This window comes from Oncorhynchus mykiss, chromosome 11 (assembly GCF_057628025.1).
Source record: "Oncorhynchus mykiss isolate SJ-2025 chromosome 11, ASM5762802v1, whole genome shotgun sequence".
In the NCBI taxonomy this organism is placed as follows: Eukaryota; Metazoa; Chordata; class Actinopteri; order Salmoniformes; family Salmonidae; genus Oncorhynchus; species Oncorhynchus mykiss.
In genome coordinates, this window is record NC_143032.1 from 61,746,905 (window position 1) to 61,760,377 (window position 13,473).

Sequence of the window (13,473 nt, forward strand, 5' to 3'; positions counted from 1 at the left end):
TGTTTTTGTAACAGCCTCTCCCAATCCAGAACTGTCCTGGCAGTCTCCAGACATCAAAGAAATGACTGTGTGCCATAATAACCCACATGGAAGCACTTTGAGGTGCAGGATGAGAGCATTGTGGATGGTCTGGATCTGGGAGTAGATGACAGACAGCAAGAGTCATCGATGAGGTTGAATTCATCAAAGCAGCCCCAGGCAACACACTGGGCCAGGCCAAACAAAATCTTACCCACAGCCTGGACACAGAGGGGGAAGACAGAGGAGAGGAGAAATATGAGAAATTAATACATAAGTTAAATAAAGAAACCATTAATATGGACTACAATTGCCGTTATAACCATACCTGCAACAGCGCTAATAATGTAAAAGCTTGGCAAGGTCCTTGGTAGACTGTCTTCCCTGTTCCAGCCAGCCCTGCAGGGGCTCCACCCAGCTACATGGACAGGGCCTGAGGCAAGCACAAACACAGTGGTAGCTAAGTTAGACAAAATCTTTGTTGAGGTTCAGGTATTGGACCTGTGTGAGGGTGAGGTAGATGCGGTCAGTCAGCTGGGTGATGACCAGATGACCATTCAGCCCCATGTATTCATAATCATAGCAGAAAGCTGGTGCACAAACAGAGCACGTGGACATTGATGATATGAGCCACACACACAGACAGCTCCCAGGCAATGCGCTCCGTGAAGGGCTCCATGTGTTTGTCCTTGTTGTAGTAGCTGGAGATGATCCACACCATGAACAGACAGTTCATCATCAGAGGGATGGTGTCCAGAATCACAGCAAAGTCTGCCCCGGTGGCCAGATTCTGGAACACACAACACAAATGCTTAGTCTCTGGGCATGGAGAAGAGCCTACAACTTAGCCTCAGGGATAGAAGGACAACATATCAAAAGAGCATGTCAGCAGCAGAAAAGTCAGACCTACAGTACCAGTCAAAAGTTTGGACACACCTACTCATTCAAAGGCTTTTCTTAATGTTTTACTATTTTCTACAGTGTAGTGAAAACATCAAAATGATAAAATAATACATATTGTAACCAAAAAATTGTTAAACAAATCAAAATATATTTGAGATTTTTGATTCTTCAAAGTAGCCAACCTTTGCCATGATGACAGCTTTGCACACTCTTGGCATTCTCTCAACCAGCTTCATGACGAATGCTTTTCCAACAGTCCTGGAGGAGTTTCCACATATGCTGAGCACTTGTTGGCTGCTTTTCCTTCACTCTGCGGTTCAACTCTTCCCAAACCATCTCAATTGGGTTGAGGTCAGGTGATTGTGGAGGCCAGGTCATCTGATGCAGCACTCCATCCCTCTCCTTCTTGGTCAAATAGCCCTTACACAGCCTGGAGGTATGTTTTGGGTCATTGTCCTGTTGAAAAGCAAATTATAGTCCCACTAAGCGCAAACCAGATTTGATGGCGGATCGCTGCAGAATACTGTGGTAACCATGTTGGTTAAGTGTGCCTTGAATTCTAAATAAATCATTGACAGTGTCACCAGCAAAGCACCCCCACACCATCACGCCTTCTCCTCCATGCTTCACGGTGGGAACTACACATGCGGAGATCATCTGTTCACCTAGGCTGAGTCTCACAAAGACACAGCGGTTGGAACCAAAAATCTCAAATTTGGACTCAAATTTCCACTGGTCTAATGTCCATTGCTCGTGTTTCTTGGCCCAAGCAAGTCTCTTCTTATTATTGGTGTCCTTTAGTAGTGGTTTCTTTGCAGCAATTTGACAACAAAGGCCTGATTCACACATTCTCCTCTGAACAGTTTATGTTGAGATGTTACTTGAACACTGTGAAGAATTTATTTAGGCTGCAATTTCTGGGGCTGGTAACTCAAATGAATGTATCCTCTGCAGCAGAGTTAACTCCGGGTCTTCCTTTCCTGTGGCGGTCCTCGTGAGAGCCAGTTCCATTATAGCGCTTGATGGTTTTTACGAATGCACTTGAAGAAACTTTCAAAGTTCTTGACATTTTTCGGATTGATTGACCTTCATGTCTTAAAGTAATTAAGGACTGTAGTTTCTCTTTGCTTATTTTTACACCACTGCTACTCTCTTTTTATCATATATGCATAGTCACTTTAACTATTCATGTACATGTACTATTCATGTACTATTCATTTTCATGTACATACTACCTCAATTGGGCCGACCAACCAGTGCTCCCACACATTGGCTAACCGGGCTATCTGCATTGTGTCCCACCCACAACCCACCAACCCCTCTTTTACACTACTGCTACTCTCTGTTCATCATATATGCATAGTCACTTTATCCATATTGTTGTTTTATTTCTTTACCTACCTATTGTTCACGTAATAACTTGTTTGCACTATTGGTTAGAGCCTGTTAGTAAGCATTTCACTGTAAGGTCTACTCCTGTTGTATTTGGTGCACGTGTCACGCTCTGACCTTAGAGAGACGTTTTATTTCTCTATTTGGTTAGGTCAGGGTGTGAGTTGGGGTGGGTATTCTATATTGTCTATATATTTTTTGGGGCCGAGTTTTGTTCCCAATCAGAGGCAGCTGTCTATCATTGTCTCTGATTGGGAATCATACTTAGGCAGCCCTTTTTCCCACTTTCTGTTGTGGGACCTTGTTTTTGTTAGTTGCTGGTTTAGCGCTACAATTCTTTACGTGTTGTTTATCTTGTTTTTTTTGTTGGTGATCATTTAATACATTAAAAATGTATGCCTACCACGCTGCACCTTGGTCTCATTCCGACAGCCATAACAGCACGTGACAAATAAACTTTGATTTGATTTATTTGAGCTGTTCTTGCCATAATATGGACTTGGTCTTTTACAAAATAGGGCTTTATTCTGTATAATACCCTTACCTTGTCACAACACAACTGATTGGCTCAAACTTATTAAGATGGAAAGAAATTCCACAAATCAACTTTTAACAAGGCACACCTCTTAAATGAAATGCATTCCAGGTGACTACCTCATGAAGATGGTTGAGAGAATGCCACGTGCGCAAAGCTGTCAAGGCAAAGGGTGGCTACTTTGAAGAATTTCAAATATAAAATATATTTTGATTTGTTGAATCCTTTTTTGTTTACTACATGATTCCATATGTGTTATTTCTTAGTTTTGATGTCTTCACTATTATTCTACAATATAGAAAATATAAAAAATAAAGAAAAACCCTTGAATGAGTAAGAGTTTCCAAACATTTGACTGGTAATTTACATATTTCAATAACACATGGAATGTTTCTACAGGGCCTGTTCCTCAGGACTATAAGCCCACCTTGAAGTGTCTCTCCAGTGTGCTAAGGAAGCGCACAATCCCCACATGGAGATTGCTTAGCTCGGTCATGGACAGGTCCAGGTTTCTATGTCTGCTATGGGGCCTGGTGCCTGGGAATGTATAAAACAACCAGTAATAGTACTAACCAGCCATTTCTACTCAATTAATTTTCATTTGAAATCATAAAAGGTCTGAATGAATAGTATGGATCCAAAAAGCTATTCCCTCTCTCGCCTGTGGTTTCTTCTTCTGCTGCTCCTCAACGACAATGGTGATCTGAGTCTGCTAGTTCAACACACACTGCTCCATCTTCTCCATCACCTCTGGAGTGGTCAGCAGCACATCCACCTCCAGATCCAGTTCCAGTTCAGGGATGTGAAACTTAATCTCACCTGCAATGGAGAGGCCACGGCATTATCATTCACCACATAAACATTCACTACAAAAACATTCAGATACAGTGTAAAACACCAATGAAAAACAGTGCACTTGTTACGTGATGTATGCATTCATTCACACACATCACGTAGATTGGTTGATGAACTACGTCCTGACCCTGTTGATGGTTGGGTGGGTCCTGTCTGTGAGGAGGGACAATTTTTTATTTTACTAGGGACGTCAGTTAAGAACAAATTCTTATTTACAATGACGGCCTACACCGGTCAAACCCAGACGTTGCTGGGCCAATTGTGCGCCACCTATGGGATTCCCAATCACAGCCAGTTATGATACAGCCTGGATTCAAACCAGGGTGTCTGTAGTGATGCCTCAAGATACAGTGCCTTAGACCGCTGCGCCACTCAAGAGCCCATGGTAGCTATGATCCACAAACACAGACACACACACCTTCCAGCTGCTGGAGAATCCTGTCGATGTGACCCAGGAACTTGTGACAGCTCTTGAGTAACTCATCACAAATCATTAGGTAACCAATTTGACTCCACAGGTTTCTCATCCTTGTCCCCGTTCCCATCACCACTGGTCTCCTTATTCTAGGAGGCTGCTGCCCCCTGCTGGTAGCCTCCATCAGTCAGCTTCAGCTGGTTGACAGACTGACAGTATTGCGATATTCATATGAGAGCACCAAAAAGTCAAGAGTGTAGTGTAATGAAGGCTAGAAGGAGACAACAAAAACAACCAAGAACAAAAAGCAGTGGAGGGACTATTGTGGAGGTCTAATAGGACACTTGCATGAAAAGTGCATAGTGTGCATGTGTATATATACAGTACCGGTCAAAAGTTTGGACACACCTACTCATTCAAGGGTTTTTCTTTAGTTTTACTATTTTCTATATTGTAGAATAATAGTGAAGACATCAAAACTAAGAAATAACACAAATGGAATCATGTAGTAAACAAAAAAGGGTTAAACAAATCCAACTATAGTTTATATTTGAGATTCTTTAAAGTAGCCACCCTTTGCCTTGATGACAGCTTTGCACACTCTTGGCATTCTCTCAACCAGCTTCATGAGGTAGTCACCTGGAATTTCTAATTCCTAATGCGCTTGGGCCAATAAGTTCTGTTGTGACAAGGTAGGGGTGGTATACAGAAGATAGCTCTATTTGGTAAAAGACCAAGTCCATATTATGACAAGGACAGCTCAAATAAGCAATGAGAAACGACAGTCAATCATTACTTAAAAACATGAAGGTCAGTCAATCCGGAAAATGTGAAAGTTTCCTCAAGTGCAGTCGTAAAAACCATCAAGCACAATGATGAAACTGGCTCGCATGAGAACCGCCACAGGAAAGGAAGACCCGGAGTTATCTCTGGAAGACCCGGAATATACCACCCCTACCTTGCAGAGGACAAGTTCATTAGAGTTAACTGCACCTCAGTTTGCAGCCCAAATAAATGCATCACAGAGTTCTAGTAACAGACACATTTCAACATCAACTATTCAGAGCAGACTGAGGGATTCAGGCCTTCATGGTCAAATTGCTGCGAAGAAACCACTACTACTACTAAAGGACACCAATAATAAGAAGAGACTTGCTTGGGCCAAGAAACACGAGCAATGGACATTAGACCAGTGGAAATCTGTCCTTTGGTCTAATGAGTCCAAATTTGAGTGTCTTTGTGAGACTCAGCCTAGGTGAACGGATGATCTCTGCATGTGTGGTTCCCACCGTGAAGCATAGAGGAGGAGGTGTATGGTGTTGGGGTGCTTTGCTGGTGACACTGTTCGTGATTTATTTAGAATTCAAGGCACACTTAACCAGCATGGCTACCACAGCATTCTGATTAAATAAAACAAATTCCTCATCAATCTACACACAATACCCCATAACGACAAAGGAAAAACAGGTTTTTAGAAATTCGGCACATTTATAACATTTTTCAAGCAGAAATATTCTGTATTAAGTATTCAGACCCTTCGCTATGAGTCTCAAAATTGAGCTCAGGTGCATCCTGTTTCTGCTGATCATCCTTGAGAAGTTTCTACAACTTGATTGGAGTACACCTGTGGTAAATTCAACTGATTGGACAAGATTTGGAATGGGACACACATGTCTATATAATGTCCCACAGTTGACAGTGCACAGATCTGGGAAGGGTACCAAAAAAAATATTCAGCATTGAAGGTCCCCGAGAACACAGTGGTCTCTATCATTCTTAAATGTAAGAATACTTCCGGCGCCGACAGAGATGGCCGCCTCGCTTCGCGTTCTTAGGAAACTATGCAGTATTTTGTTTTTTTACGTGTTATTTTTTACATTGGTACCCCAGGCAATCTTAGGTTTTATTACATACAGTCGGGAGGAATTACTGGACATAAGAGCAACGTCAACTCACCATCATTACGACCAGGAATACGACTTTCCCGAAGCGGATCCTCTGTTTTGCCAACCACCCAGGACAATGTTTCGGATCCCAGCCGGTGAAGAAAAACAACATTGCTGTAAAAGGGGCAGACGAAGCGGCCTTCTGGTCAGGCTCTGGAGACGGGCACATCGCGCACCGCTCCTGAGCATACTACTCGCCAATGTCCAGTCTCTTGACAACAAGGTTGATGAAACCTGAGCAAGGGTAACATTCCAGAGAGACATAAGAGACTGTAACGTTCTTTGCTTCACGGAAACATGGCTCACTCGAGATACGCTATCGGAGTCGGTACAGCCAGCTGGTTTCTTCACGCATCGCGCCGACAGAAACAAGCATCTTTCTGGTAAGAAGAGGGGTGGGGGGGTATGCCTTATGATTAACGAGACGTGGTGAGATCATAACAACATACAGGAACTCCTTATGTTCACCTGACTTAAAATTCCTCACAATCAAATGTCGACCGCATTATCTACCAAGAGAATTCTCTTCGATTATAATCACAGCTGCATATATTCCCCCCAAGCAGACACGTCGATGGCCCTGAACGAACTTTATTTGACTCTATGTAAACTGGAAACCACATATCCTGAGGCTGCATTCATTGTAGCTGGGGATTTTAACAAGGCTAATCTGAAAACAAGACTCCCTAAATTCTAAATTCAATTGTGCTACCAGGGCTGGTAAAACCCTGGATCATTGTTATTCCAACTTCCACGACGCGTACCCTGGGGTGGCAGGGTACGCGTTGGACTAGTAACCAGAAGGTTGCAAGTTCAAACCCCCGAGCTGACAAGGTACAAATCTGTCGTTCTGCCCCTGAACAGGCAGTTAACCCACTGTTCCTAGGCCGTCATTGAACATAAGAATTTGTTCTTAACTTACTTGCATAGTTAAATAAAGGTTAAATAAAAAATATAAGGCCCTCCCCCACCCTCCTTTCGGAAAAGCTGACCACGACTCCATTTTGTTGCTCCCTGTCTATAGACAGAGACTAAAACAGGAAGCTCCCGCGCTCAGGTCTGTTCAACGCTGGTCCGACCAATCTGATTCCACGATTCAAGATTGCTTCGATCACGTGGATTGGGATATGTTCCGCATTGCGTCAGACAACAACATTGACGAATACACTGATTCGGTGAGCGAGTTTATTAGCAAGTGCATCGGCGATGTCGTACCCACAGCAACTATTAAAACATTCCCAAACCAGAAACCATGGATTGATGGCAGTATTCGCGTCAAACTGAAAGCGTGAACCACTGCTTTAACCAGGGCAAGTGACCGGAAACATGACCGAATACAAAAAGTGTAGCTATTCCCTCCGCAAGGCAATCAAACAAGCTAAGCGTCAGTATAGAGACAAAGTAGAGTCGCAATTCAACGGCTCAGACACAAGAGGTATGTGGCAGGGTCTACAGTCAATCACGGATTACAAAAAGAAAACCAGCCCCGTCGCGGACCAGGATGTCTTGCTTCCAGACAGACCAAACAACTTCTTTGCTCGCTTTGAGGACAATACAGTGCCACTGACACGGCCCACTACCAAAACCTGCGGACTCTCCTTCACTGCATCCGACATGAGTAAAACATTTAAAAGTGTTAACCCTCACAAGGCTGCAGGCCCAGACGGCATCCCCAGCCGCGTCCTCAGAGCATGCGCAGACCAGCTGGCTGGTGTGTTTACGGACATATTCAATCTATCCTTATCCCAGTCTGCTGTTCCCACATGCTTCAAGAGGGCCACCATTGTTCCTGTTCCCAAGAAAGCTAAGGTAACTGAGCTAAACCACTACTGCCCCGTAGCACTCACTTCCGTCATCATGAAGTGCTTTGAGAGACTAGTCAAGGACCATATCACCTCCACCGCAATCGCAACCACACTGCCCTAACCCATCTGGACAAGAGGAATACCTATGTGAGAATGCTGTTCATCGACTACAGCTCAGCATTTAACACCACAGTACCCTTCAAACTCGTCATCAAGCTTGAGACCCTGGGTCTCGACCCCGCCCTGTACAACTGGGTCCTGGACTTCCTGACGGGCTACCCCCAGGTGGTGAGGGTAGGTAACAACATCTCCACCCCGCTGATCCTTAACACTGGGGCCCCACAACGGTGTGTTCTGAGCCCTCTCCTGTACTCCCTGTTCACCCACGACTGCGTGGCCATGCACGCTTCCAACTCTATCATCAAGTTTGCAGACAACACTACAGTGGTAGGCTTGATTACCAACAACAACGAGACGGCCTACAGGAAGGAGGTGAGGGCCCTCGGAGTGTGGTGTCAGGAAAATAACCTCACACTCAATGTCAACAAAACAAAGGAGATGATCGTGGACTTCAGGAAACAGCAGAGGGAGCACCCACCTATCCACATCGAGGGGACAGTAGTGGAGAGGGTAGTAACTTTTAAGTTCCTCGGCGTACACATCACGGACAAACTGAATTGGTCCATCCACACAGACAGTGTGGTGAAGAAGGCGCAGCAGCGCCTCTTCAACCTCAGGAGGCTGAAAAAATTTGGCTTGTCACCAAAAGCACTCACAAACCTTTACAGATGCACAATCGAGAGCATCCTGTCGGGCTGTATCCCCGCCTGGTATGGCAACTGCTCCGCCCACATCCGTAAGGCTCTCCAGAGGGTAGTGAGGTCTGCACAACGCATCACCGGGGGCATACTACCTGCTCTCCAGGACACCTACACCACCCGATGTCAGAGGAAGGCCATAAAGATCATCAAGGACAACAACCACCCAAGCCACTGCCACCCCGCTATCATCCAAAAGGCGAGGTCAGTACGGGTGCATCAAAGCAGGGACCGAGAGACTGAAAACAGCTTCTATCTCAAGGCCATCAGACTGTTAAACAGCCAACACTAACATTGAGTGGCTGCTGCCAACATACTGACTCAACTCCAGCCACTTTAATAATGTAAAAATGTATGTAAAACATTTATCACTAGCCACTTTAAACAATGCCACTTAATATAATGTTTACATACCCTACATTACTCATCTCATATGTACAGTGGGGCAAAAAAGTATTTAGTCAGCCACCAATTGTGCAAGTTCTCCCACTTAAAAAGATGAGAGAGGCCTGTCATTTTCATAATAGGTACACTTCAACTATGACAGACAAAATTAGAAAAAAAATCCAGAAAATGACATTGTAGGATTTTAAATGAATTTATTTGCAAATTATGGTGGAAAATAAGTATTTGGTCAATAACAAAAGTTTATCTCAATACTTTGTTATATACCCTTTGTTGACAATGACAGAGGTCAAAGCTTTCTGTAAGTCTTCACAAGTTTTTCACACACTGTTGCTGGTATTTTGGCCCATCCCTCCATGCAGATCTCCTCTAGAGCAGTGATGTTTTGGGGCTGTTGCTGGGAAACACGGACTTTCAACTCCCTCCAAAGATTTTCTATGGGGTTGAGATCTGGAGACTGGCTGGGCCCCTCCAGGACCTTGACATGCTTCTTACGAAGCCACTCCTTCGTTGCCTGGGCGGTGTGTTTGGGATCATTGTCATGCTGAAAGTCCCAGCCACGTTTCATCTTCAATGCTCTTGCTGATGGAAGGAGGTTTTCACTCAAAATCTCACGATACATGGTCCCGTTCATTCTTTCCTTTACACGGATTAGTCGTCCTGGTCCCTTTGCAGAAAAACAGCCCCAAAGCATGATGTTTCCACCCCCATGCTTCACAGTAAGTATGGTGTTCTTTGGATGCAACTCAGCATTCTTTGTCCTCCAAACACGACGAGTTGAGTTTTTACCAAAAAGTTATATTTTGGTTTCATCTGACCATATGGCATTCTCCCAATCTTCTTCTGGATCATCCAAATGCACTCTAGCAAACTTCAGACAGGCCTGGACATGTACTGGCTTAAGCAGGGGGACATGTCTGGCACTGCAGGATTTGAATCCCTTTCCTAATAATTGCTCCCACAGTTGATTTCTTCAAACCAAGCCTATTCCAGCCTGGTGCAGGTCTACAATTTTGTTTCTGGTGTCTTTTGACAGCTCTTTGGTTTTGGCCATAGTGGAGTTTGGAGTGCGACTGTTTGAGGTTGTGGACAGGTATCTTTTATACTGATAACAAGTTCAAACAGGTGCCATTAATACAGGTAACGAGTGGAGGACAGAGGAGCCTCTTAAATAAGAAGTTTGTAGGTGACCAAATACTTATTTTCCACCATAATTTGCAAATAAATTCATTAAAAATCCTACAATGTGATTTATTTTCTCATTTTGTCTGTCATAGTTGAAGTGTACCTATTATGAAAATGACAGGCCTCTCTCATCTTTTTAAGTGGGAGAACTTGCACAATTGGTGGCTGACTAAATACTTTTTTGCCCCACTGTATATAGTGCACTCTAAACCATCTACTGCATCTTGCCATCTTTATGTAATACATGTATCACTAGACACTTTAAACAATGCCACTTTTATATGTTTACATACCCTACATTACTCATCTCATATGTATATACTGTACTCGATACCATCTACTGCATCTTGCCTATGACATTCTGTACCATCACTAATTCATATATCTTTATGTACATATTCTTCATCCCTTTACACTTGTATGTATAAGGTATTTGTTGTAAAATTGTTAGGTTAGATTAGTCGTTGGTTATTACTGCATTGTCAGAACTAGAAGCACAAGCATTTCGCTACACTCGCATTAACATCTGCTATCCATGTGTATGTGACAAATAAAATTTGATTTGAAGTTTGTAACCCCCAAGACTCTTCCCAGAGCTGGCTCCCTGACCAAACTGAGCAATCGGGCTGGAAGGGCCTTGGTCAGGAAGGTGACCAAGAACCTGTTGGTCACTCTGACAGAGCTCCAGAGTTCCTCTGTGGAGATGGGAGAAGCTTCCAGAAGGACAACCATCTCTGCAGCACTTCACCAATCAGACCTTTAAGTAAGTGTCCAGACGGAAGCCACTCCTCAGTAAACAGCACTTAAAAGCCCGCTTGGAGTTTGCCAAAAGGGACCTAAAGGACTCTCAGACCATGAGAAACAAGATTTTCTGGTCTGATGAAACAAAAATGTAACTCTTTGGCCTGAATGCCAAGCTTCATGTCTGGAGGAAACCTGGCACCATCCCTACCGTAAAGCATGTTGGGGGCAGCAACGTGCTGTGGGGATGTTTTTCAGCGACAGGGACTTGGAGACTAGCCAAGATCAAGGGAAAGATGAACTGAGCAAAGTACAGAGGGATCCGACTTGAGAATGGCGCCGAAGAAGATGGCTGCCGTTTTACTATCCCGTAACCAATTGTGCTATAGTGTGTTTTTTCACGTAATTTGTAATTTATTTTGTACATAATGTTTCTGCCATCGTGTCTTATGACCGAACAGAGCTTCTAGATATCAGGACAGCGATTACTTACCCCGTACTGGAGGAATACTTTTTCTTCAACGAGTCACACAGGAAGGATTTACTTCAGATGCCCAACAAGGGCCTCATCCACATCATTCGCAGGAGAAAGAGACAGGATCCGTCGACAAGAGGGTAATCTACCTTTACCATCGATCCTATTAGCCAACGTACAATCAATCGAGTGAATAGACAAACTATGATTACGTATAACCTACCAACGGGACATTAAAAACTGTAATATCTTATGTGTCACCGAGTCGTGGCTGAATGACGACATGAAAAACATACAGCTGGCAGGTTTTAAGCTTTTTCGGCAGGATAGAACAGCGGCCTCTGGTAAGACAAGGGGTGGGGTCTATGTATATTTGTAAACAACAGCTGGTGCATGAAATCTAAGGAAGTCTCAAGGTTTCGCTCACCCGAGGTAGAGTATTATGTGATAAGCTGTAGACTTCCCTATTTACCAAGAGAGTTTTCATCTGTATTTTTCGTAACTGTCTATATACCACCACAAACTGATGTTGGCACTAATACCACACTCAATGAGCTGTATACAGCCATAAACAAACAGGAAAACGGTAATCCAGAGGTGGTGCACCTAGTGTCCGAGGACTTTAATGCAGGGAAACTCAAATCCGTTTGACCTAATTTCTACCAGCATGTTAAATGTGCAACCAGAGGGGAAAAAAACTCTAGACCACCACACACAGAAACGCATACAGAGCTCTCCCTCGGCCTACATTTGACAAATCTGACCATTATTTTATCCTCCTGGTTCCCGCTTACAAGCGAAAACTAAAGCAGGAAGCACCAGTGACTCGATCAATGAGAAAGTGGTCAGATGAAGCAGATGCTAAGCTACAGGACTGTTTTGCTAGCACAGACTGGAATATGTTCCGGGATCCCTCCGATTGCATTGAGGAGTACAGCACATCAGTCACTGGCTTCATCAATAAGTGCATCAATGACGTTGTCCCCACAGTGACTGAATGTACATACCCCAACCAGAAGCCATGGATTACAGGCAACATCCTCACTGAGCTAAATGATAGAGCTGCAGCTTTCAAGGAGAGGGACACTAACCCGGAAGCTTATAAGAAATCCCGATATGCCCTCAAACGAACCATTAAAGAGAAGCGTCAATACTGGACTAAGATTGAATTGTACTACACCAGCTCCGACGCTCGTTGGATGGGGCAGGGCTTGCAAACTATTACAGACTACAAAGGGAAGCACAGCCGCGAGCTGCCCAGTGATACGAGCCTACCAGATGAGCTAAACTACTTCTATGCTCGCTTCGAGGTAAGTAACACTGAAGCATGCATGAGCGCATCAGCTGTTCCGGATGACTGTGTTATCACGCTCTCCATAGCTGATGTAAGTAAGACCTTTAAAGGTCAACATTCACAAGGCTGCAGGGCCAGACGGATTACCACAACGTGTACTCCGAGCATGCTCTACACTTTGTAGATGTGGACCCTGGTCTTGTGACTTGCATGCAATGTCAACTGGGTTTGGATTTGGATTTTTGTTCAAAGTCTCACCACTAACATGCTGAAGAGGTCAGAGACCTGGCCGGGTGGTGCCAGGGCAACAACGTCTCCCTCAACGTGATCAAGACAAAGGAGATGATTTTGGACTACAGGAAAAGGAGGACTGAGCACGCCCCCATTCTCATCAACGGGGCTGTAGTGGAGCAGGTTGAGAGCTTCAAGTTCCTTGGTGTCCACATCATACTGCTGTGGGCTCGGTGGCTTCTGACGTTTTCTCATCACTCTGTTGAAGGATAAAGTCTGCCTGCCATAGAGTAGTAGAAGACTGTGGGCAGGAAAATTCTCTTCATACCGTTCGCATTTGATCCAACAATTTCAAAAGCAGCTGAACCTGTATGCTTCAAGTAAATGGTGGATGTTAGAATCTTAGAATCTTTCTGGCTTCAATCAACTTTGCTGGGGAAGCAATTGACGGATTT